Raw genomic sequence first — 27,602 nt, 5'->3', positions numbered from 1 at the left:
TAATAGAACAGTTCAAATAGTGGAAATGCCACAGAATCCTCCTAATAATAATAACACGTCAGATAGAATCTGACTAGATAATGTACAGGACGCATCTTGCAATAACACAAGCACTACCTTAGACACGCAAAATGTTGTTCACGAAAATGTAATTACTTTTGACGACATCAGAGACACTCTTTTACAGGAAAGACCAGTTATTCAGAAAACCATTTCACATCCTGTTATCGAAATTAAAATTGGTTCATCGAAATTTTCAGCAGTAATTGATTCCGGATCACCTATATCAGTAATTAATGAGGAGACTTTCAACGAGTGCAACAAAGAGAATACTTATCCGACGTTACCATTAGGCAAAACAAAAGTGAAAGGAGCAGTACCGAGTAAAGGAGTAGACGTTAAACTACAGACGCATTTATCATTTTGTATTGGAGGTCATACTTTTCACTCTAATTTTTGGATTGTGCCTTTATTGACAACAGACGTTATTTTAGGTACGAATTTTCTGGTACAACACGACGCAGTCATTGATTTTCAGAATTCTTATTTAATGTTAAAGGATGAAAATGTACAATTGGCTTTAGAATTTCAGCACTCTTTATCTGCGGAAGAACAAACAATTAACCGCACAGAGGTCATTTCCGCAACACGTAACATAGACTGTAATCCCACATTGTTCACGGATACGTACGTACACAACTATAATACTCCAGACGAAGCTGACTACGACGTAATGCAATTGATTTCTGACAAGGTTAAAGAGAGCAGTGCAAGTACAGACGACGAACGAACGCAGTTACACAAGATTCTTTTACAGCAAGCTCCAGTTTTTGACAACGTTCCTGGTACTATGTCCGGATTTATGTATGAATTTCAAGTCAAACAGCACGATACATTTAAAGCAAAGCATTATCCCATTCCATATATTCACAGAGAACAAGTTAAAAAAGAATTGCAGGATATGCTTGATCAGGGAATTATTGAACCAGCAGTTAGTCCGTACATAAACCCGCTACATATTGTTAAGAAAAAAGATGGCTCACTTCGCCTTGTACTTGATTCACGTCACATTAATGACATTATTATTAATGAAACAGATCGACCACAGACACTAGAGGAACTTTTACAGAAATTTCACGGTACAGCTATTTATTCTACACTAGATTTGAAATCGGGATTTTGGCAAATTCAACTTCATCCAAACTGCAGAAAATATACAGCTTTTCTCTGTTTCGGCGACTGTTATCAATTTTGCAAACTACCGTTCGGCTTAACTATTTCTTCTGCAGCTTTTATTCGCGGTTTGAACACTATACTTCCGACAGAACTTAAAGACAGAATTACGACGTATGTAGACGACATTCTTATCGCAGAAGCTAACTGGTCCGAACACAATCGGATTCTTGAACAACTGTTACAAACTTTTCATGCACAAGGACTTACAGTTAATCTTAGTAAATCGCACTTTGGCAAAACTTCCATAAAATTTCTTGGACATGTAATTTCAGCAGAAGGCATTGCACCTGATCCGGAAAAACTTCAAGCTCTACGTGACATTACTGTTCCTACGACAAAAAAGCAACTACGCAGTTTTTTAGGCTTAATTAACTTTTTTCGCAAATTTATTCATCACTCTGCTTTAGACACGCCTAGACTATGCCAATTAACAGGTAAAAACACTATTTGGTCTTGGGATAAGCAAGCACACTCTGAATTCATGAACCTGAAACATGCTTTGTTGAATGCTCCACTTTTATCGCACCCGGATCTTAGCAGAAATTTTTCCATTGCCACTGACAGTTCCAACACCGCTTTAGGCGTACACATTTTCCAGGAAATCGAAGAAGACGGTTCTACAGTAATTAAAAACATCGCATTTGCAAGTCGCATTTTGTCACCTGCTGAACGAAATTATTCCGTCACAGAATTGGAAACATTATGTGTTGTATGGGCTTTCACGAGATTTAGGCACTTTCTTTATGGCAGACATACCACTGTTTACACAGATCACAGAGCGATACAATTTTTACTTTCAGCTAAATTTACTCACGACAGATTAAGCAGATGGAAACTGTATTTACAGGAATTTAATTTTACAATAGTTCACATTCCCGGCACGCAAAATGTTATAGCAGACGCACTATCGCGTTCTCTCGGCAACAATCAGCAAGACGTAGCAACCAACTTCTGCAAAACAAATTTCAGTGTCATGTACATTCAGCAAGTTGCATTTGAAAACTTTATTTCATCGTCATTACAGGACATAGCAAAAGAGCAAAATAAAGACAACGTGTGGAAAGAAATTAAACACCTTTGGCTAGATAAGAATAATGTTACGATTAGGAACCACTACACTGTACGCAATGACATTCTGTTTCGCCGCTCTCATCCTGACAGCAACAATTGGTTATTATGCATTCCTGATGAACTGGTTAACAAACTAATTTGGTACACTCATTTAAGTTACGCACATTACGGAGCACGAAAATGTTTTCTTATACTGAGACAGAACTGTTATTTTACCAACATGGAGAAACGTATTCGACGAGTTTTAGCGTCTTGTAAAATTTGCCAGAAAGCTAAATCAGACACCACTTCACATATTCCTCCTTTATATCCCATTATACCTGTTAAATTAAGACACATGGCCGCAGTAGATATTTTTGGTCCGATTCCGAGAACTAACAGAGGTTTTTGCTACATTTTTGTCGCTGTTGAGCTCACTTCAAAATTTGTTACTTTCACTCCGTTACGCAAAGCTACTGCTAAAACTGTTTCTAAAGCATTTGTAAAACATTTTCTGTCTCATGTAGGGCATGTAATGAAAGTAATTTCTGACAATGGATCACAATTTCGTAGTAGCGTATGGACACGCATGTTACGAGCCAGAAACATTTCTCCGATCTATATATCCAAGTACCACGCTTCTTCGAACCCCTGTGAACGATTAATGAAAGAAATTGGTAAACTGTGCCGAATATACTGCCACAAAAGACATATTGATTGGGATACACACATACTCTCATTCCAAGATGTAATTAATTCCATTCCAAATGAATCCACTATGCTATCTCCGTCTGTTATACTGAAAAATGCTGAACCACCTAACAAAATTAAAGAATTAATAACATTTCCTACATCTCGTCGATTACGACACCACGAAATAATTGACATTGCGCTGAACAACATCAAACGTGCCGCAGAGCGCCGGAGAAGACAGCAAAAACAGGTTTGTACACGCCGCGACTTTCACGTTGGACAGAAGATACTAGTACGTACACACTATTTATCCAGTAAATTAAAAGGTAAGTGCAGTAAATTTGAACTTCTATACGCAGGTCCATATCGGATTCGCAGCATCCCTCACCCCAATGTTGTACACGTCGAAACTTTGAGAACCAGAAAATCGAAAGGCAATCACCATATCTCAAACATTAAACCGTTTATTGAATGAAGACACTTCATGATTCAACACACTATGATGTCATTTACTAATGCAATTAATTCACCTGACTAATTACTGATGATTATCGTATTTTTTCTTGGCAAGTGCCCGGCAAGGTAAGGTTAGCAGGTCGCTTTTCTTGTCGTTACACATCAGACCGTTCACATTTTCCACTTTTTTGTGTGTATGATTGTTTTCAAGTTTTGTTTGTATGTACTGTGAAATAGTTAAGATATAACACACACCAGTTGACTTTGACATTTTTTGTTGCCATATGACACCTCAAGATCGTGACTGTTTAACATTTTTTTTTTTTGCTACTGCATTGTATTATTCTGTGTACATTTTTGCATCTGAACACTGTCAACGTCTTTAACATATTACGTTTTCTGTCATGTTATGCTGTATGGCTAATTGTGTCACCATAAACCAGTCATTATTTAGTGGGTATATGATTTAAATGCAAGACATTAATCTTTGTTCATGAATTTCAGAAAGAAATGATTTGTGTAAGAAATAAATTCAACAGAAATGGGAATTTCACCTACGGAATAAACGAAAGAAGATGCAATAACTTTATGGGGAAGAGTAAATGGATCAGGATTAACAAACATTAACAAGAATATACTATACTCATCACAGAATAGCAGTCTTAACTAATTTTTTCTTTCAGAATACAAGGTGATTGATGCAGGCTGTCAGAGAGAACTACACATCTTAGTTTTAGTGATGAAATATGCTAGAGATAAGGAATAGTTATGTAATGAGTAATGAAGTGATTTTTTGCAGATGATAATGAATACTGATGAATAAGGATGAAGGATATGGTATTATGGATAATGAAGTTTTCTTTACAGATGAGGATAATGTTGAAGTTATGTATTTATGTTATGTAGTTATTTAAGTATTTGTTGCAGTTTGCTTTGACAGCAGGTGTTATATTGCATAGTAGGATGACGGAAAGTTTTGGAAAGGACAGCTATGGAACACATTTTTATACACATTTCACTACCTGTTAATTCGAAGTTCACTACTTTTCAGCATAGTGTGCGTTTCCTCTTTCAGGTCAATAATCCGTTTTTGTAATTTTTCCAGGAGAAGCTTTTCATGATACTTACTAAACCTGTTAGTTATTATACCTGTTCTAGTACTTGCATTTTTATTTTTTACCCATTTGTGTCTATCATTTATAAATGTGATCACATATACTGCCTTGTTACATAACCTTGCTACAGCTGACTCATGACGAATGACGTTACCTATCCTCATTTGCAGCAATAGGTCAAAAGCAAATAGTGTTATGTTTCAGCAATTAATTATCGATCCCAACGCAATGCATTGCTACCAAAAAAATGTATTACGAGTCCCACATAATGTCACTAGTTCATGATAATTCTGAATAATACTGATCAACTCTGAATAGCATGTCACTTGAGTAATGACCTCTTAATGAGACTATATTCAAAATAATGCTTTGTCACTAGCTAATAACTGCCACTGTTTATTGTAATGATACTACTTATAATGCCTGTGATTACTAATGATTTGACTGTAATTAACTGATTTTAATAATGACTTTGTAATGATCTGAATACTACTGAAGGAGGAACACTGTTTATTGTAATGATACTACTTATAATGCCTGTGATTATTAATGATTTGACTGTAATTAACTGATTTTTAATAATGACTTTGTAATAATTTGAATAATACTGAATGATGATTCTATTCAATACTTGCTGGCCACTGAGTGCCAATAATTAATGTCACTTGAAGAATTGTTATTAATTATGCCATTAATTAGCCCTTTTTTTCCCATGTTGAGTTTTTATGTTTTGGTTAATGGCCAATGAGTGCCAATAATTTGTATCACTCAATGTATTATGTTAATGCTAGGCCAATAATTGACTGTCCTTTTCAACTAAGACTTCTGATGAACATTATTCTGTCGTACTAAATATACTTTGTAACTGGCCAAGGACCGCCACTGTTTATTGTAATACGATTACCCATGATGCCAGCTAGTGATTCTTAATAGATTGGAATGACACATAATTAATTAACTATGGTACTGTTTAATAATGCTTTGTAATTAGGAGAAGACTAATGATTCTTACTATATTAGAATGACAAATGATTAATTAACGACAAATGATTAATTAACTGTAATTAGACAAATGATTAATTAACTGTAATTAGACAAATGATTAATTAACTGTAATTAGACAAATGATTAATTAACGACAAATGATTAATTAACTGTAATTAGGAAAAGGCTAATGATTATTATTGGAATGACAAATGATTAATTAACTGTAATTAGGAGAAGGTTAATGATTCTTAATTATATTCTGTAACTGAAAAGAATGCGATTATTTCATAATACTTTGTAACCAGGAAAAGAAGGCTACTGATCCTATGTAAAACAATTAATGAACATTTTTCTGTAATACTACATACTTGGTACAGAAATGTTCAATAACTGGGCTATGAATGCCACAAACTGCTAATTAAGTCTGTAATTGTCAATATTATGTGACTTGATGTCCTTCACCTCATAAGCTGACTACCCTGAATTACTGCAATGTCCATTTGTCCTGTTTATCCCAGTGATCATGGAGCACTATATTTGGTTTTGCACTAATTCTACGTTGGTGTGCCTTGTAAGAGTGTGGTGTTGACACGACATGCTGTCCACCACCGTGAGCAATGAAGACGTTATTATGGTCCCACTGTTTGGTGTACCTAATGTACTGCCAAAATGAAAACATGGAACATTACTACGACAGTTCAGTGTCTTGGCTACACTGATAAATTCTGATGGGAAAAGAACTTCAAGTTGTGTCACTTGGTGTTGTACTTCTGTGGAAAGATATGGACTTTCAGAGCAGCTGTGTGCAATCTAAAGTGCTACAACCATGATGCAATCCTTCCCTTTCCTATCCTGATTCTTGTCACATAAAGAAAAAATTTTTTGGTAACATCATTTATGTTCATAGGTTATACATTTTTCGATTCGCTGAACTCCAGTGCGAGTACACTTATGTCACTGGTCGACATGATGTTTGCCATTATGTTTATTTGTTGTGAAAATGCTAAAGACATTTTTCAGTGCATGTGCACTTTGGACATGATTTTTTTTGCCATTATGTTTATTTATTGCGAAAATGCTAAAGACATTTTTTGATTTGTTCTGAAGTACAGTATATGTGCACTTTTGTTTTTTATATTGTATATACATTTTTTATTTTCTGAACTACAGTGCATGAGCACTTATGTTAGGTGTTAATATGTTTTTTACTGAACTTCAGTGCCTGTGCACTTTTCTCATTTTTCAATATGATTTGTATAACTTTTATGATTTCCTGATATGTTCATTAAGTACACTCATGTCACTTGTCAACATAATATTTTTTGCCAGTCTGTTTATTTGTTCTGAATATGCTAAAGAATTTTTTCAGTGCCTGTGCACTTTGTTATCTGTCAAATAATTTGTATATACATTTTTCTGATTTGCTACTATGTTATGTACTCACATTTTGTCTTTGTCTGATATATTTTGTACTTAGTGCGTGTGCACAACATTTAAATATTCTGTAAGTTGTAGAATTTTGTTAATTAAAGAAAAATTTTGCCGCGCTTGGCAAGTCCAAATGACTCACCATCGCTGCCAAATTTTTGCCCCCCCAGTGGAGGGTTATGAAACACGTATGTAACATAGCAGCGATGGCGAGGCATTGTAGCATCTGTGACCAGAGAGTATGCGCTTGACCGCGCGAGTGTTGCGAGCGGTTCTCAGTCTGTCAGTCAGTCGTTGCGAGTCTGGAGCTCTGTCTAGTTGTCGCTTTGCAGAGCAGTGCTCTGTCAGTAGTCGTCGCGTGCAGTACGCTAATAGTCGTCATGCAGAGCGGTCGGTCAGTAGTAGCAGCCCAGTGCGGTTGTGTGATGTAGGCGGTCGGCAACACTGGTCAAGATGGTGAATAAGGTATACTATTAATTAATATAATCATTAGATAATGAAAAAATTTATTTATTGTAATTATTCTCCAACAAGTCCCCCAATAATAATTTTTATTTCAAAAGCATTTTCTCAAAAAATTTTATTTTTTATTGAACTAAAGATTTCGTTGCACTTCCCATTTCACTCCATTTTTTTTAAAGAAAAATTTCAGTAAAATCACCAAAAAAAGAAATATTATTATTTGCAATGCAGTTCCTCCAAGCCGTGCGCACAAAAAAGAGCAGAAATGTGACATCCATTTATTCTGAGGTAAGACTTTAATTCTGATTGTTTTGCACAGGGCCAAAGACCGATGTTTCGGTTTAATTGAATTTTCTTATCACTGAATAGACTTTAATTTTTTGTGAAGAATTTATATTTGAGTCAGATTGCTAATTTTTGTTTAATTGTCATTGTCACTAGATTCCATTGTGGGCAGGTTACGCTTAGCGCAATGTCCATTAGCATCCCTAAATAATATTGTCAATTATTTTAAATTTTGCGGGGAGGTTACACAGTCCCCTAGAACTTAGAACTACTTAAACCTAACTAACCTAAGGACATCACACACATCCATGCCCGAGGCAGGATTCGAACCTGCGATCGTAGCGGCGGCGCGGTTCGAGACTGACGCACCTATAACCGCTCGACCACCCAGGCCGGCAACTACTCCATCACACTCCTGGCCTTGTGACATGATGCATTATCTTGCTGAAAAATGCCACTGTATTATAAACGGATGTTAGTAGTCTGTTGCCAGTGTACGATAACCCTTGGCCGTCACGGCACCTTAGACGAGCTCCACTAGACCCATGGGTGACCATTTGAATGTCCCCTAGAGTGTAATGGAGCCGCCGCCAGGTTGTCTCATTCCCGCAGTAGAGGTTGCATGGGGGCTTAATTATTGTATATGAATGCAAATTCTTTTTAAATTTTTAGTAGCTGTATGTCCGATTACAAAGTCTCGTAAACGGTTGGCCCTGACTAGTTTTAGTACGCAATCTGACTGCATAGAATAACAACAAAGAAAGGAATGAAATTTTCCGTTAACACAATTAATTAATTAAGTCCCCAGCAGCTATAAAACCAACGCAACAACAAAGCACAAGTGCAACTGTTCTGTGTGTGGAAGTGTGATTCAACGTACACATCTGGCACGGTTCTTCTTCAATAAGACAAGAAATTTTGAATATCATTTATACTGAAGTATTTAAAAAAAATAGAAATACTATAATTGCGCAAGAAAATCAGAATTACACTCTAATACAAGAACACAAGCCAGATGCTTTGTTGACTGAACCTGTAATGACGCATTATTTAAGACATGGAAATAATGAAAAAAAAGGGAATATTTTACCTTCATATATATTGACGAAAAGCACTCTGATCATTACAATATCTCCATTCGAACAACATCTGCTGTCTAGCCCATCAAACAACTGCATAAAACATGGAACAAGCACTCCCTACTACAACATATCAACACCGACTCACTACTACCACATCTCAACAAGCACTCTCCACCACGACTTCTCGACAAGCACCCTTCACTACGACATCTCAGCAAGCACTGACTACTACGAGTTCTCGACAAGCACTGCCAGTGGAGGCGGCTGAATAATACTCTTTGGCGCAATCTCTGGCGCTGTGGCTCAGTGTAGCCACCTTTCATATGCCCTTCCTCCGCGGGCCAGAATTTGATGGTATTTTTGCCAGCATTGGTGGTGAAAATACCACCAAATTCGTCCACAAAAATACAGACAAAAATAAAAGATAATATTAATACATAAATATCACATAATTAGATAAAATTTTGGCTTTGCACTGACCTTTCAATAACCTAATATATAAAATACAGTAAGCAACACAAATTCTTTCATACATGTGACTTTACATAATAGTTTACACAATACACAAAAAAATCAGTTTATTCAAATGTTCACATAAAATGCTTTCAATGATTAGTTCCAGCAGTAGCACCCAGCAATGGTCAACAGGTGCAGACACCAACAAGTGACATCATTTTAGTAGAAGCAGTCCATCAGTGGCACCCAGCAATGTTGAACAGGTGCAGACACCAACAAGTGACATCATTTCAGTAGAAGCAGTTCCATTAGTGGCACCCAGCATTGTTGAACAGGTGCAGACACCAACAAGTGACATTATCTCAGTAGAAGCAGTCCATCAGTGGCACCCAGCAATGTTGAACAGGTGCAGACACCAACAAGTGACATCATTCAGCAGAAACAGTTCCATTAGTGGCACCCAGCAATGTTGAGTAGGTGCAGACACCAACAAGTGACATTATTTCAGTAGAAGCAGTTCCATCTGTGGCACCCAGCAATGTTGAACAGTTGCAGACACCAACAAGTGACATTATTTCAGTAGAATCAGTCCATTAGTGGCACCTAGCAATGTTGAACAGGTGCAGACACCAACAAGTGACATCATTTCAATAGAAGCAGTTCCATCAGTTGCACCCAGCAATGTTGAACAGGTGCAGACACCAACAAGTGACATCATTTCAGTAGAAGCAGTTCCATCAGTTGCACCCGGCAATGTTGAACAGGTGCAGACACCAACAAGTGACATCATTTCAGTAGAAGCAGTTCCATTAGTGGCACCCAGCAATGTTGAACAGGTGCAGACACCAACAAGTGACATTTCAGTAGAAGCAGTTCCATCTGTGGCACCCAGCAATGTTGAGTAGGTGCAGACACCAACAAGTGACATTTCAGTAGAAGCAGTTCCATCTGTGGCACCCAGCAGTGTTGACAGGTGCAGACAGCAACAAGTGACATTATTTCACTAGAATCAGTTCCATCAGTGGCACCCAGCAATGTTGAGTAGGTGCAGACAGCAGTCCATAATATTCACTATCACTAATCACACTGTTCATCAGAGTTTATAAGCAGAAATTAATCATGTCCTAGTGGCACCAATCATGTAGAAAAAGTACAAGTAACAGTCCATAATATTCACTATCACTGATCACACAGTTCATCAGCAGAAATTAAACATTTCTCAGTGGCACGCATTATGTTGAACAAGTGCAGGTAGTTACCCTTTTTAGTTTATTACTTTTTTCTTCGAAATTACATTCTTCCTGAAATTTTCTCCATAGCAAGTCCTCTTAACGTCGGACAGACACAGAATTTACCTGAAGTTCTTAAATATTTTATAGAACCGTATCCTGAAAAATGCTGAACGTTAATAACATAATTCATCAAGTCACTATAGCTTTATACTGAATTTAATCGGAGAAATTAGACTGTGTATTTGTTTACGGCTGTCAGTGCATTCGCACTGAGCGCTCGATCAGCTGTAGGCGCGTGACGTAGGAAGTAATTGTTTGCGGTCAACGACTGCCTTGTGCGGCGCGCAGACTTGACTGTTGCTTTGAGTGTGTGCCGCCGCCAAAACACAGCGCGGTATCCTTGTATTCTCTGCATGTTTACATGTAACTGTTAGTTTCTCAAAAGTATGTCATTCCACAAAAATTTTTACGTTCGATATATGATGTACTCCCTTAGAGCGTCGAGATTTAAGAGTTTCTACTTCGACAGTGTTATCACGAATAATTTTTTGAATTCTATATGGACCGTTATAAAGCAGAAAAAATTTGCGACATAAGCCTTTTCCTTTGTGAGACAAACGATGAGACTTAACACCTTTTGACCAACTGACAAGATTTTTAAACGACGAGGACAATTTTATTATCTGACATGTGAAAACGAAACAACTGTGATGTTTTAGTGTTACAAGAAACACACTAGCCATAGACCAAAAATACAGGGCATGAAATTAGTTCTTGAGAGACCACACTAAAGGTACGGAAGTGCTATATTTGTGAAACCGAACTTAGACGTACGCTCCTGTGCTCTGACCTGCGAAGAAAACATAGAAATTTTAACTATTGAGCTACATTCATGTACTGTAACATCCGTGTACAAACCACCCGGTGCGAGGTTCAAATTTACGGAGCCTGGAAATTTCCATTCAAAAAACATGAAAGTTGTACTAGGAGATTTTAACTGTCACGGTCTCGCATGGGGTTATAAAGAGACAAATGACGATGGCGAAATCCTGGAGACCTGGGCAGACCAGACTAAACTGAAATTGATACATGACCCAAAGTTGCCTGCATCATTTAACAGCGGAAGATGGAAACGAGGATATAATCCAGATAACATCTTTGTCTCCGAAAAGGTATCCCTGCAAACTGTAAAGCAAATCGAGGACCCAATTCCAAGATCGCAACACAAAGCAATAACTTGCTGCATTACTGCAGTAATCAAATCAGATGTAATGCCCTTCAAGAGACGCTTCAATTTCAAAAAAGCTCATTGGGAACTTTTCACAGAGGACCTTGATAAGGAGATCCTGGAAATTAAACCAGAGATACAAACATATGAAACTTTTATAGACCTTGTCAAGAAAATCTCTCGTCGGCGCATACCTAGAGGGTGCCGCACGCAGTATATCGCTGGACTCAATGGTAGCAGCAAGGAAGCTCTGAAAAAGTATGAAGAACTGTACAATAAGGACCCCTTCTCAGAGGAAACGATCCAGGCAGGTGAGGTACTGATGTCTGGTATCTCCGAAGTGAGAAAGGAAAAGTGGTGCAACCTCCTACAAGAGACGGACGTGAAGCACAGCAGTAGGAAGGCATGGAAACTGCTCAAAAGTCTCAACAACGACCCAACAGAACCACAACCAAATTACAGTGACGTTACACCTGATCAGATAGCTCACCAACTACTCATGAACGGAAAAACTAAAAGGAAGATCAGGAATGGCAAAATTAAAAGAAAACTGAACGAGGAGATTAGCTTCCTAGCTCACCCGTTCTCCATTCAGGAGCTACAAGATGCCATCAAAGATTTGAAAAACAATAAGGCCGCTGGCCTCGACGATCTGAGATCTGAGCAAATTAAACATTTTGGACCGGGAGTACAAGCATGGATCCTAGAGCTAATGAATAACTGTATTACAACAATGCAAATTCCTAAACTGTGGAGGAAAGCTCGGGTTATTGCGTTACTAAAACCAGGGAAAGACCCAGCTGAAGCTAAAAATTTCCGGCCTGTCTCACTGCTTTGTCATTTATTTAAAGTGCTGGAGCGAATGATCCTCAAACGCATAGCTGATTATGTGGACAAAGCCCTCATTAACGAACAAGCTGGATTCCGACCAGGAAAATCATGCTGTGGCCAAATCCTGAATCTCACACAGTACATCGAAGACGGCTATCAGAGAGGAGAAGTAACTGGGGTCGCATTCCTGGATCTCAGTGCTGCATATGACACAGTTAATCATAAGTTGCTTACCCAGAAAGTGTATAATGTCACTAAGGACTACACCCTTTCTATGTTCGTGCAATGTATGCTACAGAACAGACGCTACTATGTAACCTTACAATCTAAAAACAGCCGATGGAGGACACAGAAAAATGGACTTGCACAGGGCAGTGTCTTGGCTCCAATATTATTTAACATCTATACCAATGATCTTCCCATCAGCTACCAGACACGAATGTTCATATATGCTGATGATGCAGCAGTGGCCACACAGGATAAAACCTTTGAAAAAGTGGAGGAGAATCTCACAGGAGCCTTAACAGAACTTGCTACCTATTACGACGGCAATAATCTCAAACCAAACCCCAGTAAATCACAAGTATCCGCCTTCCATCTTAGGAGCAAACAAGCCAAACGGAAACTCCGAGTCATGTGGCAAGGGGAAGAGCTGAAACATACAAACAGCCCAAAATACCTGGGAGTAACATTGGACAGAGCACTTACTTTTAAGCAGCACTGTCACAACACTAAAAAAAAGGTCTGTGCCAGGAACAACATACTGTGGAAGCTAACAGGTTCATCGTGGGGAGCTCAACCACATGTTTTGCGCACCACAGGCCTGGTGCTGAGTATCTCAGCTGCGGAATATGCGGCGCCAGTTTGGAGGAACTCTGCCCACGCTAAGCAAGTTGACGTCGCCGTAAACGAAACTGTACGTATTGCCACAGGATGCCTCAAACCAACTCCCACAGACATCATTTACCCCACCATAGGCATAGCACCACCCACTATCCGCAGACAAGTAGCCGCCGAGATCGAAAGATCAAAACAAAAGAATGATCCTCGACACGCGATGTATATGCACCGAAAACAACGTGTCCGGCTGAAATCCCGCAGGAGTTTCATGGAAACTACTGAAGAGCTCGCCACCAAGCCCGTCGCAAGGCGGCTATCTCTCTGGGAAGAAATGGTGCCACACTCCACAATGGAACTACTTGAGGAGGGATCTGCAGGATTTCAACTACCTTTTACAACTTGGAGGTCATTAAACCGGCTGCGCTCTGGAGTAACTGGGTGCAAATCAAACCTATTTAAATGGGGTTACAGTGATAGCGATAGGTGTGAATGCGGAGCAATACAGGACTTGGACCACATATTGATCTGCCCAGATATGTCTATAACATGCACTAAAGATGATATTTTGAAAGTCAATGACAAAGCAATCTACGTTGCTAATTACTGGGAAGGGAAGATATAATTGGTGCGTCCGGACACGGAAGAAGAAGAAGAATGACCAGGACGCTTAGCTGATTTCTCTCTTCTAGCAGCCGCAGATGCAATATTTTGTAGAGCCAGATTCACAACTTCAGAATGCCGCAGTTTCCGTGTAGGCGGAAAAGGAACGATCTCAGAAATGCGATTTGTCGGTGCTTTATTTTTTAATATCAGTATAGGCGGTAAAGAAGTTGAGTCATTAGGAAGTTCATTCAGAATGTTTTGAAAAATATGAAGATACTGATCCCAAGTTCTGTGATTCTGATGACAATAAAGTCGACAGAATTTATTGATTTCCTTCATCCATCTCTCTGAAGCGTTAGATTGAGGGTGAAAAAGTGAAATGAAAATTGGTTTAATCTTACGACTCCATAGAGTACGAAGCCAAATTTTAGAGCGAAACTGTGATCCATTATCTGATATAACCTTATCAACATGACCCACTTCTTTAAGAAAATGTTTGATGAAAGCATTAGATACTGAACGAGCTGTTGCTTTGCGTAAAGGTGTAAAACACACATATTTTGATGTCAATTCCACTGCTACGAAAATGTACGCAAAACCATTAGTAGAACGAACCACTGGACCGAACAAATCGACTGCAGCCATGTCCTTTAATTTCGCTGGAATGATAGGAAACAACGGTGCTCTATGAGAAATAGTTGGCGGCTTAGCCTTTTGACATAATTTGCATTTGGCAAGAACAGATCGAATACGTTTTTCCATATTACTGAAGTAGCAATTTTCTCGTAATTTATGAAAGCATTTTCTGGGGCCAAAGTGTACATAACTGAAATGTGTGTACCAAATCAATTTATTGACCCACTCATCAGGAATACAAACTAACCAAACAGAGTTGTCGACCGATTTTCGTTTAAAAAGAATGTCATTACGAACTAAATAATACTGTCTGATCGCTACGCTTTCCTTTCTCCTCCACTTCTCCTTAACGTCCTTCCAGATTGGATCCTTATTTTGCTCCTTAGCGATGTCCTGGAGCGAAGACGAAATAAAGTTCTCAAACGCAACACCTTGAATATACATCAAACAATAATTGTTTTCCTTGCAGTCCTCTTCAGCACTTTGTTTCAAACCCATAGGTGCACGTGATAAAGCATCAGCAATAATATTTGAAGAACCCTGTATGTAAACAATACTAAAATCAAATTCCTGTAGATACAACGCTCATCGTGACAATCTGCCATGAGTTAATTTTGTTGACATAAGATATTCCAGAGCTCGATGATCGGTATAAACCTTAGTATGTCTGCCAAACAAAAATGTCCGAAATTTTGTGAAAGCCCAAACAACAGCCAAGGCTTCAAGTTCCGTAATCGAATAATTCTTTTCTGATTTAGAGAGAACACGACTTACAAATGCAATAGTCTTCTGTACTACAACGCCGTTTTCTTCTATCTCTTGAAATAAATGTGCCCCTAGGCCTTTGTATGATGAGTCCGTCGCCAAACAAAAATCTTTAGATAAATCCGGATGTGAAAGAAGTGGAGCAGCAACTAAAGCATCACGAAGTTGTTCAAATTCTGATTGAGCTTCCTCATCCCAACACCAATTAGATTTCTTCCCAGATAGTTCACATAAACGAGGTGTGGTCAAATCGTCCAGTTTAACAAAGCGTCTAAGAAAATTACAGACACCGAGGAAACTACGAACATCACGTTTTGTGGTAGGAACAGCATAGTTACGAATAGCGTCTAATTTCTCTGGATCCGGAAGAATACCATCTGTAGAAATAATATGACCAAGAAATTTCACCTGAGAACGACCAAATTCAGATTTTTCCAAGTTCACTGTAATGCCAACTCTTGCAAAAATACGTAATAATGAATCCAAAATTTTGTTGTGCTCACTCCAAGAACGTTTAGCAATAAGAATATCACCAACATATGAAGTAATATTGTCACGACGATAAACAGGTAAAATTTCGTTTAAACTACGAATGAATGCTGCTGAAGATACAGTAAGTCTAAACGGTAATTTCCGAAATCACTTTTGGGTAAAATAGTCATATCCGGTTATTCTTTATCGATTCTCTAGATAGATTGATAGTCGAAGAGTTGTTTTGACAGATGCAAAGAATAGTAAAAGAGTAGGCAGCGGTGCAGAAAACTAAAAGGGAAATAGCACCACTACAGCTCGGGGCCCTATGCACGCTACAGCACATATTCACTTAGTGTAGTGAATCCCCTGAGGACTTTAATAGCCGCACATAATTTCCAGTTTGTGACTTAGTGGCCAATTTGGTGGAAGTGCGTACATAAATTGATCTAACCATGAACATTGATGTATGTCATTCTTAGAATTACGAAAGATCTTAAATTTCCGAACAGTCAAAAAGTGTTTATAGTCAAAGTTTTCGCCTCGTGGCGACAAAGACCTACCGCATCTGTCCCAGTCCGAATGTCGATTATTGTCAAGTTCGCGCGCCTGGCGCTCTCTTGTTGCATCCCGTAAATGAAATAAATTATTTTCTTCAAAGCCCTCTGCTATCTGTGATTCTAAATTTCTTCTGCTGTCTTTTCCTACGATTTCGCCTTCAATTTGTTTGACTTGCTTTCGTAATGCCTCAACTTCCCTTTTAACGCGTTCATTAAATTTTCCCTGATTTTCAACATGTTTATTTATGTTCTGGTACTCTTCAGTTCCTGCAAATGGTAATGGAGCTGTATCATCCGAATCTCTGTCCCCATTTAAGCTAAGACTTGTCAATTTATCTGAAATCTCCTCAACTCTTTCCGATAAGTCACCTAATTGTTCTTTCTGTTTATTTACGTCTTCTGTAAGTGTCGCGACTCGGGTTTCAGTATTGACGCATTTGGTAGTTAACTGTTCATATTGTTGTGTTAGGTTATTTAATCTGTCATTTGGTACGGATTCCTCGATTCTCTCAAATATTTCCTCCTTATCGTGTGCACGTTGTAAATTTAACTCTGAAAATTTCTGTACTATCACGCGATCTCTTTCCTCCTGTTCTCTATCCTGTTCCTTTTGTCTGATTTCTATTGAAATTAATCTATTATTGTGAGCATTCAAAATCGGTTGCACTTCTTCTCTAATTTCTTTCTTTAATTCATCTTTTATGTTTTTGAAACATGTCCCTATTCGTGAGTCTAACCGTGTTTACATTGTTTCCATCTCTGTTTTAATTTCAGATCGTAACTGTGATCCCACTGTTTTTAATTCAGATCCCAACCGTGATCCCAGTGAGTCTAACCGTGTTTCCATTGTTCCCATATCAGTTTCTAACCGTGTTGCCAAAGTTCCCATCTGTGTTTTTAATTCAGATCTTAACTGTGTTTCCATTGTTCCCATCTGTGTTTTTAATTCAGATCTAAACTGTGTTTACATTCGTGCTCCCAAATTGAATATAGCATCCATCAACTGCTCCATATTACCCGGTTCGAAATTCTTTTCGCCCCTATCATTTCCCGCAAATCTAACTTCCTTCTGCATAGCCATAAAGCTATCTGTGTTCGATACTGTTTCAGAATCTTCTATCGTTGATCTCGTATTCTGTGAATTTTCTGATTGAGAAAAATTTTGAAATGGTTCCGGACTATTTTCCCGACTTATTAAATTGTTTTCCACTTCATTATTCATCATACTGTTGTCCTGTGTTGGCGAGTTCGCCATGTCAACAATTTCGTCATTCTGACTATTCATCATTTTTGCCTTTTTCATCGATCGCGTAATCATTTACAAAACATACAAAACTCGTCACTATACGAAAATTACACACAATGACTCCTCATCTCCAACAATACCATTCACACGAAATGTTTCCCTCAAACACGATTAACGAACAATTGAAATAATTGCACTAAGTTGTCAAACGCGTATACAAGACAACAAAAATTAAATTCTACAAAAAAAAAAAAAAAAAATACCATTAGAAGAATGACAATTACCAAATCTACACATGCAATATAGACTACAATTACTAAACTACAAATTACTACAACAATACTACTGTCTACTATTTTTACAATCAGAATAATTCCAAGGGACGATCCGAAGCAGCGGTCGCCACGTGCATGGGGGCTTAATTATTTATTATGAACGCAAATTCTTTTAAATTTTTAGTAGCTGTATGTCCGATTACGAAGTCTCGTAAACGGTTGGCCCTGACTAGTTTTAGTACGCAATCTGACTGCATAGAATAACAACAAAGAAAGGAATGAAATTTTCCGTTAACACAATTAATTAATTAAGTCCCCAGCAGCTATAAAACCAACGCAACAACAAAGCACAAGTGCAACTGTTCTGTGTGTGGAAGTGTGATTCAACGTACGCATCTGGCACGGTTCTTCTTCAATAAGACAAGAAATTTTAAATATCATTTATACTGAAGTAATTAAAAAAAATAGAAATACTATAATTGCGCAAGAAAACCAGAATTACACTCTAATACAAGAACACAAGCCAGATGCTTTGTTGACTGAACCTGTAATGACGCATTATTTAAGACATGGAAATAATGAAAAAAAAGGGAATATTTTACCTTCATATATATTGATGAAAAGCACTCTGATCATTACAATATCTCCATCCGAACAACATCTGCTGTCTAGCCCATCAAACAACTGCATAAAACATGGAACAAGCACTCCCTACTACAACATATCAACACCAACTCACTACTACCACATCTCAACAAGCACTCTCCACCACGACTTCTCGACAAGAACTCTTCACTACGACATCTCAGCAAGCACTGACTACTACGAGTTCTCGACAAGCACTGCCAGTGGAGGCGGCTGAATAATACTCTTTGGCGCAATCTCTGGCGCTGTGGCTCAGTGTAGCCACCTTTCAAGGTGTTAGGGAGCTGTTCCCTGCAACACGACGGATTCGCGTCTTCCCATCGGCATGACGAAGAAAGTATTGGGATTTATGAGACCATGCAACGCTCTGCCACTGCGCCAACGTACAGTGTCGATGTTCAGGTGCTCATTTCAGTCGTAGTTGCCGATGTCGTGGTGCCAACATGGGCTCATGCATGAGTCATCGGCTGTGGAAGCCCACTGTTAGGAGTGTTCGATGCACTGTGTGTTCAGTAAGTCTGATGTCAGTTACGCCACAGTTCGCCGCCTGTCCTGTTTTACCTGTCTGCCCAGCCTACGACGTTCGACATCTGTGATGAGGGGTGGCCCTCGAATCGCACGACGTCTAGACGTGGTTGCACATTCACCACAGCACCCCTCGGACACCAGAAAAGTCGTGCAGTTTCCGAATGACCGTGCCGAGCCTCCGGGCGATCACAATTTGTCCTCGGTCAAACTCAGATAGATCGCTCGCCTTTCCCATTGTACATATTGACAGCACGCTCACTGATGTTACACTCATGCTCATAAATTAAGGATAATGCTGATACATGGTGAAACAACGCTCTGGTGGGTGGTTTGCCGGTTTAAATCAGCTCGGGGTATGACCATGCGGTGCACTTGACTTGCGGTCGTCGCACGGTTGCGCTGGCAGCAGTCCACATACGCAGAGGTGTGTTGGTACATAGAGTACGGTGCAGACGTGCTAATGGTGACTGTATGTTGAAAATGGCTCAAAGAACACGTATTGATGGCGTTATGAGGGGAGAATACTAGGGCGACTGGAGGCTGGTCATGATGATCATATCCCATATTGATGTCGGGGTACATGCGCGGGAAACAGTGGCGTTTTGTAACACATGTGTTTCGGGACGGTTTTCTCAACTTATCACCAATACCGTGAACTGTGTTCTGTGTGTTCCATGTGTGCGTATGCTATTTGTGCCAGTTTTGTGTAGTGCCACGTTGTGTGGCACCACATTCTGCAATTATCCTTAATTTATGAGCATCTGTGTACATGAACCGTGCGTGGGTCTGACTAGCAGTCATTCCTCGGCAGGTGACGCTGCCATCGCCTAGGCGGGCTTATATCGATAGTAGGTTCGTGGTCATAATCTTCTGACTGATAAGTGTACATTACTGGCCTTCTCTTATAGTTTATGACTATCTTTAAGAAAATGTCAAACATCTCGTAACATTTTACATTGCTGAACGCTTTTTTTAGGTCAGCAAATCCTACGAAGGTCGAAAAGGAGGAGGAAGAAGGATGTTTCCAATGTAACTATACATGTAATTCTATGATGGGTTCCCTAGATCTTTCACCACACGTCAGTGTCGTTCTGATCATGTCACGATCGTGGACTGCTGAAATTGTGTCGATCAACTTACTTTACAAGATTCATTAAGTCCAGTAAAAATATTATCGGTGATTACTAGCGCAGCAGCTAACATGGGTATATTAAGATACAAGTATAATGGAAGATGACACTGTAGAGATTGTCCTGACGTTCGTGATCATAAATCGATTTCTTTCTCATTCTATGAACGTTATGATTCAAATCACTTCGTTGGAATGGAGTTAACATGTGTAAAGTGATCTGTGTCGGAATCATGTGATGAATCAAGAAAAGAAAGGGTTCATTCTCACAAATAGTGGAAGTTTATTTAAGAATATTAAATATGGAATTCCCATCCCTATTCACAAGGAAGGAACGTAAAGCTTCTGGCATATTCACGAAAGACGGTAATCCATTTTCCATTCTTCTCAGCATATCATATGAGAAAACGGCAAGCTGAGTTTCGCACGAGCGATGCTTTCTAAAACCATGCTGATTCGTGCACATAAGCTTCTCAGTCTCAAGAAATTTTATTATATTCGAACTGAGAATATGTTCGAGGATTCTGCAGCAAACAGAAGTTGGGGATATTGATCTGTAATTTTGTTGGTCCGTTCTTTTACCTTTCTTATATACTGGAGTCATTTGCGCCTTTTCCAGTTGCTTGGAACTTTGTGCTGGGCGAGAATCCACGATAAATGCAAGCTAGGTAAGGAGCTAATGCCGTAGAGTACACATTGTAAAATCTAACTGGGATTGCATACGGACCTGGTGATTTATTTGCTTTGAAATCTTTCAGTTGCTTCTCTACGCCAGATATGCTTATTACTGTGTCTCCCATACGGGAGTCTGCCCGACGGTCAAACAACGGTATGTTTATACGATTGTCTTGTGTGAAAAATTTCTTGAACGAGAAATTTAAAACTTCGGCTTTGCTATCTTCAACTGCCACACCAGTCTGGTCAATAAGGGACTGAATGTAAGGCTTAGACCGGCTTAGCGATTTTATAGGCGATCAGAATTTTCTCGAGTTCTCTTTGATATTTTGTTAAGATGTGACGATGATAGTTGGTGTATGCTTCGCACATAGATCTTTTTACAGGCGCACGAATCTCTGCTAACCTTCGTTTGTCGTAGTTTATTCGTTTCCTTTTGAACAGAGAGTGCAACAGCCTCTGCTTCCTTCGTATCCGCCGAATTTGCTTAATAAACCATGGTGGATCTTTTCCATACTTTCTCCACGTACTTGGCACATAACACTCCAAACCATGATTTACAGTCTTCTTAAACTTTGCCCATTATTCTTCTACATCCATCGTTTAGTCGATGCGAGTGTGCTACAGAGCTGCTCCACAAACTCCAGTGGTACACACTACAAGAGAGGCGTTGTGCATGACGGAGAGTTTTACTATTGATATTTCAAGAGAGTACTTTCCTGAAAGTGTCGGACAACATATTACTTCCTCTCACATACATCTCGGGAAATGATCACAGTGAGAAAGTTCAAGAAATTGGAAGTATATAGAGGCTTACCGACGATCGTTCTTCCCACGCGCCATTCGCGAATGGAACAGGACGGGGGGGGGGGGATCGGTTAGTGGCACTAAAAGTACTCTCTATCACAAGCCGACAGGCGACTTGTGAAGCACTGATGTACTGGATTAAAGATAGGGTCCCTTAGCACATTTTTCTTTTCTTGGTCATCGGTCTACTGACTGGTTTGATGCGGCCCGCCACGAATTCCTTTCCTGTGCTAACCTCTTCATCTCAGAATAGCACTTGCAACCTACGTCCTCAATTATTTGCTTGACGTATTCCAATCTCTGTCTTCCTCTACAGTTTTTGCCCTCTACAGCTCCCTCTAGTACCATGGAAGTCATTCCCTCGTGTCTTAGCAGATGTCCTATCATCCTGTCCCTTCTCCTTATCAGTGTTTTCCACATATTCCTTTCCTCTCCGATTCTGCGTAGAACCTCCTCATTCCTTACCTTATTAGTCCACCTAATTTTCAACATTCGTCTATAGCACCACATCTCAAATGCTTCGATTCTCTTCTGTTCCGGTTTTCCCACAGTCCATGTTTCACTACCATACAATGCTGTACTCCAGACGTACATCCTCAGAAATTTCTTCCTCAAATTACGGCCGGTATTTGATATTAGTAGACTTCTCTTGGCCAGAAATGCCTTTTTTGCCATAGCGAGTCTGCTTTTGATGTCCTCCTTGCTCCGTCCGTCATTGGTTATTTTACTGCCTAGGTAGCAGAATTCCTTAACTTCATTGACTTCGTGACCATCAATCCTGATGTTAAGTTCCTCGCTGTTCTCATTTCTACTACTTCTCATTACCTTCGTCTTTCTCCGATTTAATCTCAAACCCTACTGTGTACTCATTAGACTGTTCATTCCGTTCAGCAGATCATTTAATTCTTCTTCACTTTCACTCAGGATAGCAATGTCATCAGCGAATCGTATCATTGATATCCTTTCACCTTGTATTTTAATTCCGCTCATGAACCTTTCTTTTATTTCCATCATTGCTTCCTCGATGTACAGATTGAAGAGTAGGGGCGAAAGGCTATAGGCTTGTCTTACGCCCTTCTTAATACGAGCACTTCGTTCTTGAGCGTCCACTGTTATTATTCCCTCTTGGTTGTTGTACATATTGTATATGACCCGTCTCTCCCTATAGCTTACCCCTACTTTTTTCAGAATCTCGAACAGCTTGCACCATTTTATATTGTCGAACGCTTTTTCCAGATTGACAAATCCTATGAAAGTGTCTTGATTTTTCTTTAGCCTTGCTTCCATTATTAGCCGTAACGTCAGAATTGCCTCTCTCGTCCCTTTACTTTTCCTAAAGCCAAACTGATCGTCACCTAGCGCATTCTCAATTTTCTTTTCCATTCTTCTGTATATTATTCTTGTAAGCAGCTTCGATGCATGAGCTGTTAAGCTGATTGTGCGATAATTCTCGCACTTGTCAGCTCTTGCCGTTTTCGGAATTGTGTGGATGATGCTTTTCCGAAAGTCAGATGGTATATCGCCAGACTCATATTCTACACACCAACGTGAATAGTCGTTTTGTTGCCATTTCCCCCAATGATTTTAGAAATTCTGATGGAATGTTATCTATCCCTTCTGCCTTGTTTGACCGTAAGTCCTCCAAAGCTCTTTTAAATTCCGATTCTAATACTGGATCCCCTATCTCTTCTAAATCGACTCCTGTTTCTTCTTCTATCACATCAGACAAATCTTCACCCTCATAGAGGTTTTCAATGTATTCTTTCCACCTATCTGCTCTATCCTCTGCATTTAACAGTGGAATTCCCGTTGCACTCTTAATCTTCCCACCGTTGCTTTTAATGTCACCAAAGGTTGTTTTGACTTTCCTGTATGCTGAATCTGTCCTTCCGACAATCACATCTTTTTCGATGTCTTCACATTTTTCCTGCAGCCATTTCGTCTTAGCTTCCCTGCACTTCCTATTTGTTTCATTCATCAGCGACTTGTATTTCTGTATTCTTGATTTTCCCGGAACATGTTTGTACTTCCTCCTTTCATCAATCAACTGAAGTATTTCTTCTGTTACCCATGGTTTCTTTGCAGCTACCTTCTTTGTACCTATGTTTTCCTTCCCAACTTCTGGGATGGCCCTATTTAGAGATGTCCATTCCTCTTCAACTGTACTGCCTACTGCGCTATTCCTTATTGCTGTATCTATAGCGTTAGAGAACTTCAAACGCATCTCGTCTTTCCTTAGTACTTCCGTATCCCACTTCTTTGCGTATTGATTCTTCCTGACTAATGTCTTGAACTTCAGCCTACTCTTCATCACTACTATATTGTGATCTGAGTCCATATCTGCCCCTGGGTACGCCTTACAATCCAGTATCTGATTTCTGAATCTCTGTCTGACCATGATGTAATCTAATTGAAATCTTCCCGTATCTCCCGGCCTTTTCCAAGTATACCTCCTTCTCTTGTGATTCTTGAACAGGGTATTCGCTATTACTAGCTGAAACTTGTTACAGAACTCAATTAGTCTTTCTCCTCTTTCATTCCTCGTCCCAAGCCCATATTCTCCTGTAACCTTTTCTTCTACTCCTTCCCCTACTACTGCATTCCAGTCGTCCATGACTATTAGATTTTCGTCCCCGTTTACATACTGCATTACCCTTTCAATATCCTCATACACTTTCTCTATCTGTTCATCTTCAGCTTGCGACGTCGGCATGTATACTGGAACTATCGTTGTCGGTGTTGGTCTGCTGTCGATACTGATTAGAACAACCCAGTCACTGAACTGTTCACAGTAACACACCCTCTGCCCTACCTTCCTATTCATAACGAGTCCCACACCTGTTATACCATTTTCTGCTGCTGTTGATATTACCCTTGGCACATATGATACGACAAAAACTAATGGACTCAAAGCTACAATCGCAATTATGTTTAGCCTCGTGTTCCATATTGATGTGGAATGTGTGGGATAGGACAAAGACAATACGAATCACACGCACGTGTTCTTATAGCCAGGATTACTGGGTTGTTATAGGCGATATTAAACTCCGTAGACCACTACAATTAAGGCCATCGTAGCATAAGCAGTGAGGTCACAAGTAAGTCTCATACACAGGATCGTGGTAGCAAAATATCGTTAAAATCTATAAACGGAAAATAAAAGAAGTTCTTTATACATATAGATAATTATTGCACAGTTAATAAAATGCACAACTACAAGGATTACAGTGCTAACCGTCAAGCATTATACGTGGAGAACGTGGCTTGACTAACCACTGACTCAGAATTCAAAGACAGAGAAAACACTACAAGCCATTAAGAAATATTTACAAAAAGGGGATCTCGAAGTGGTAAATATAGACCCCTGAAGGCGTTTGCATTACAATTAAACAGTTTAGGTTCAGTTTAATCTGATTGTGGCAGTGTAATGGACAAAGGACCAAAGTTTCAGTATACTGGTTACAGGATCAAAGACTCATATGTAAATATACCTATGAGTTAGCAGCAAAGCGATTCATGAAAGTTGCAGCACAAACAGTTATTGGTACAAGTAGTTGGAATATGCACTGAACAAAAACTATCATGCTAAACTGCACTCTGTATAAAAATGTAGCGTGAAAGCTCAGTACAGCTGTTACTCATACTTACGCGGCCGGAAGCAAAGTACGTTACAGCTGGCCTTTTACGCTCGTTGTGTCCTAAGGAGGGACGGGGGCAGAAACAAGCCCGTTACTAGAGATGAGCAAACTATTTCATCTTTGGGAACTAGTTCTTTGGTGATCATTTCTTTTTGACAACCGTCCACCATTCGTTTTCATCTGATGGTGGACATACATGGATTTTAGATACATTTCCAGAAAAATTTCAAGGAATCCTTCATAAGAAATTCGTTGATTGCCCTATTTAAATAGATTGTTTATTTCAATTTCCTTAGCTGAATGCATCCTTAGAAAGTATCACATTAGTCAGCCGACGTGACAGTCCGGTGACCGTAAGCCAGACTTTAGGCTATCGATTCTGGCAGACGCACGTCCACTAAGCTCTCACTAAGTTAACTGAATAATATTGAAATAAGAGCTAATTTAGTTAATATTACATTTTAGACTAGTGCAGTTACTTCTTCGCTGGGCTATCTACTGAAGGTTTCTCTTTTCTGAGCGTTATTATATCGAAAATAAAGTATTTTGTAAAGGCTGGTAGTCGTTAGTTTTGTTTACATCTACATCTACATCTACATCTACATCCATACTCCGCAAGCCACCTGACAGTGTGTGGCGGAGGGTACCTTGAGTACCTCTATCGGTTCTCCCTTCTATTCCAGTCTCGTATTGTTCGTGGAAAGAAGGATTGTCGATATGCTTCTGTGTGGGCTCTAATCTCTCTGATTTTATCCTCGTGGTCTCTTCGCGAGATATACGTAGGAGGGAGCAATATACTGCTTGACTCTTCGGTGAAGGTATGTTCTCGAAACTTTAACAAAAGCCCGTACCGAGCTACTGAGCGTCTCTCCTGCAGAGTCTTCCACTGGAATTTATCTATCATCTCCGTAACGCTTTCGCGATTACTAAATGATCCTGTAACGAAGCGCGCTGCTCTCCGTTGGATCGTCTCTATCTCTTCTATCAACCCTATCTGGTGCGGATCCCACACTGCTGAACAGTATTCAAGCAGTGGGCGAACAAGCGTACTGTAACCTACTTCCTTTGTTTTCGGATTGCATTTCCTTAGGGCTCTTCCAATGAATCTCAGTCTGGCATCTGTTTTACCGACGATCAACTTTATATGATCATTCCATTTTAAATCACTCCTAATGCGTACTCCCAGATAATTTATGGAATTACCTGCTTCCAGTTGCTGACCTGCTATTTTGCAGCTAAATGATAAGGGATCTATCTTTCTATGTATTCGCAGCACATTACACTTGTCTACTTTGGGATTCAATTGCCATTCCCTGCACCATGCGTCAATTCACTACAGATCCTCCTTCATTTCAGTACAATTTTCCATTGTTACAACCTCTAGATACACCACAGCATCATCTGCAAAAAGCCTCAGTGAACTTCCGATGTCATCCACAAGGTCAAGCCGGCCGCGGAGGTCTCGCGGTTCTAGGCGCGCAGTCCGGAACCGAGCGACTGCTACGGTCGCAGGTTCGAATCCTGCCTCGGGCATGGCTGTGTGTGATGTCCTTAGGTTAGTTAGGTTTAAGTAGTTCTAAGTTCTAGGGGACTGATGACCACAGCAGTTGAGTCCCATAGTGCTGGTTCAAATGGCTCTGAGCACTATGGGACTTAACATCTATGGTCATCAGTCCCCTAGAACTTAGAACTACTTAAACCTAACTAACCTAACTTAGGTTTAAGTAGTTCTAAGTTCTAGGGGACTGATGACCATAAATGTTAAGTCCCATAGTGCTCAGAGCCATTTGAACCAGCACTATGGGACTCAACTGCTGTGGTCATCAGTCCCCTAGAACTTAGAACTACTTAAACCTAACTAACCTAAGGACATCACACAACACCCAGCCATCACGAGGCAGAGAAAATCCCTGACTCCGCCGGGAATCGAATCCGGGAACCCGGGCGTGGGAAGCGAGAACGCTACCGCACGACCACGAGCTGCGGGCCCCATAGTGCTCAGAGCCATTTGAACCACAAGGTCATTTATGTATATTGTGAATAGCAACGGTCCTATGACACTCCCCCCTGCGGCACACCTGAAATCACTCTTACTTCAGAACACTTCTCTCCATTGAGAATGACATGCTGCGTTCTGTTACCTACGGACTCTTCAATCCAATCACACAATTGGTCTGATAGCAGCAGTTTTCTAACTCGGTTGTTGTACCACGGTGCATCTTAAGCGTAAATCTCGTGCGAGT

Source organism: Schistocerca serialis, chromosome 1 (assembly GCF_023864345.2).
Source record: "Schistocerca serialis cubense isolate TAMUIC-IGC-003099 chromosome 1, iqSchSeri2.2, whole genome shotgun sequence".
NCBI classification, from domain to species: Eukaryota; Metazoa; Arthropoda; class Insecta; order Orthoptera; family Acrididae; genus Schistocerca; species Schistocerca serialis.
The sequence above is the reverse complement of the archived record's forward strand: the minus strand, read 5'-3'. Positions refer to the sequence as shown.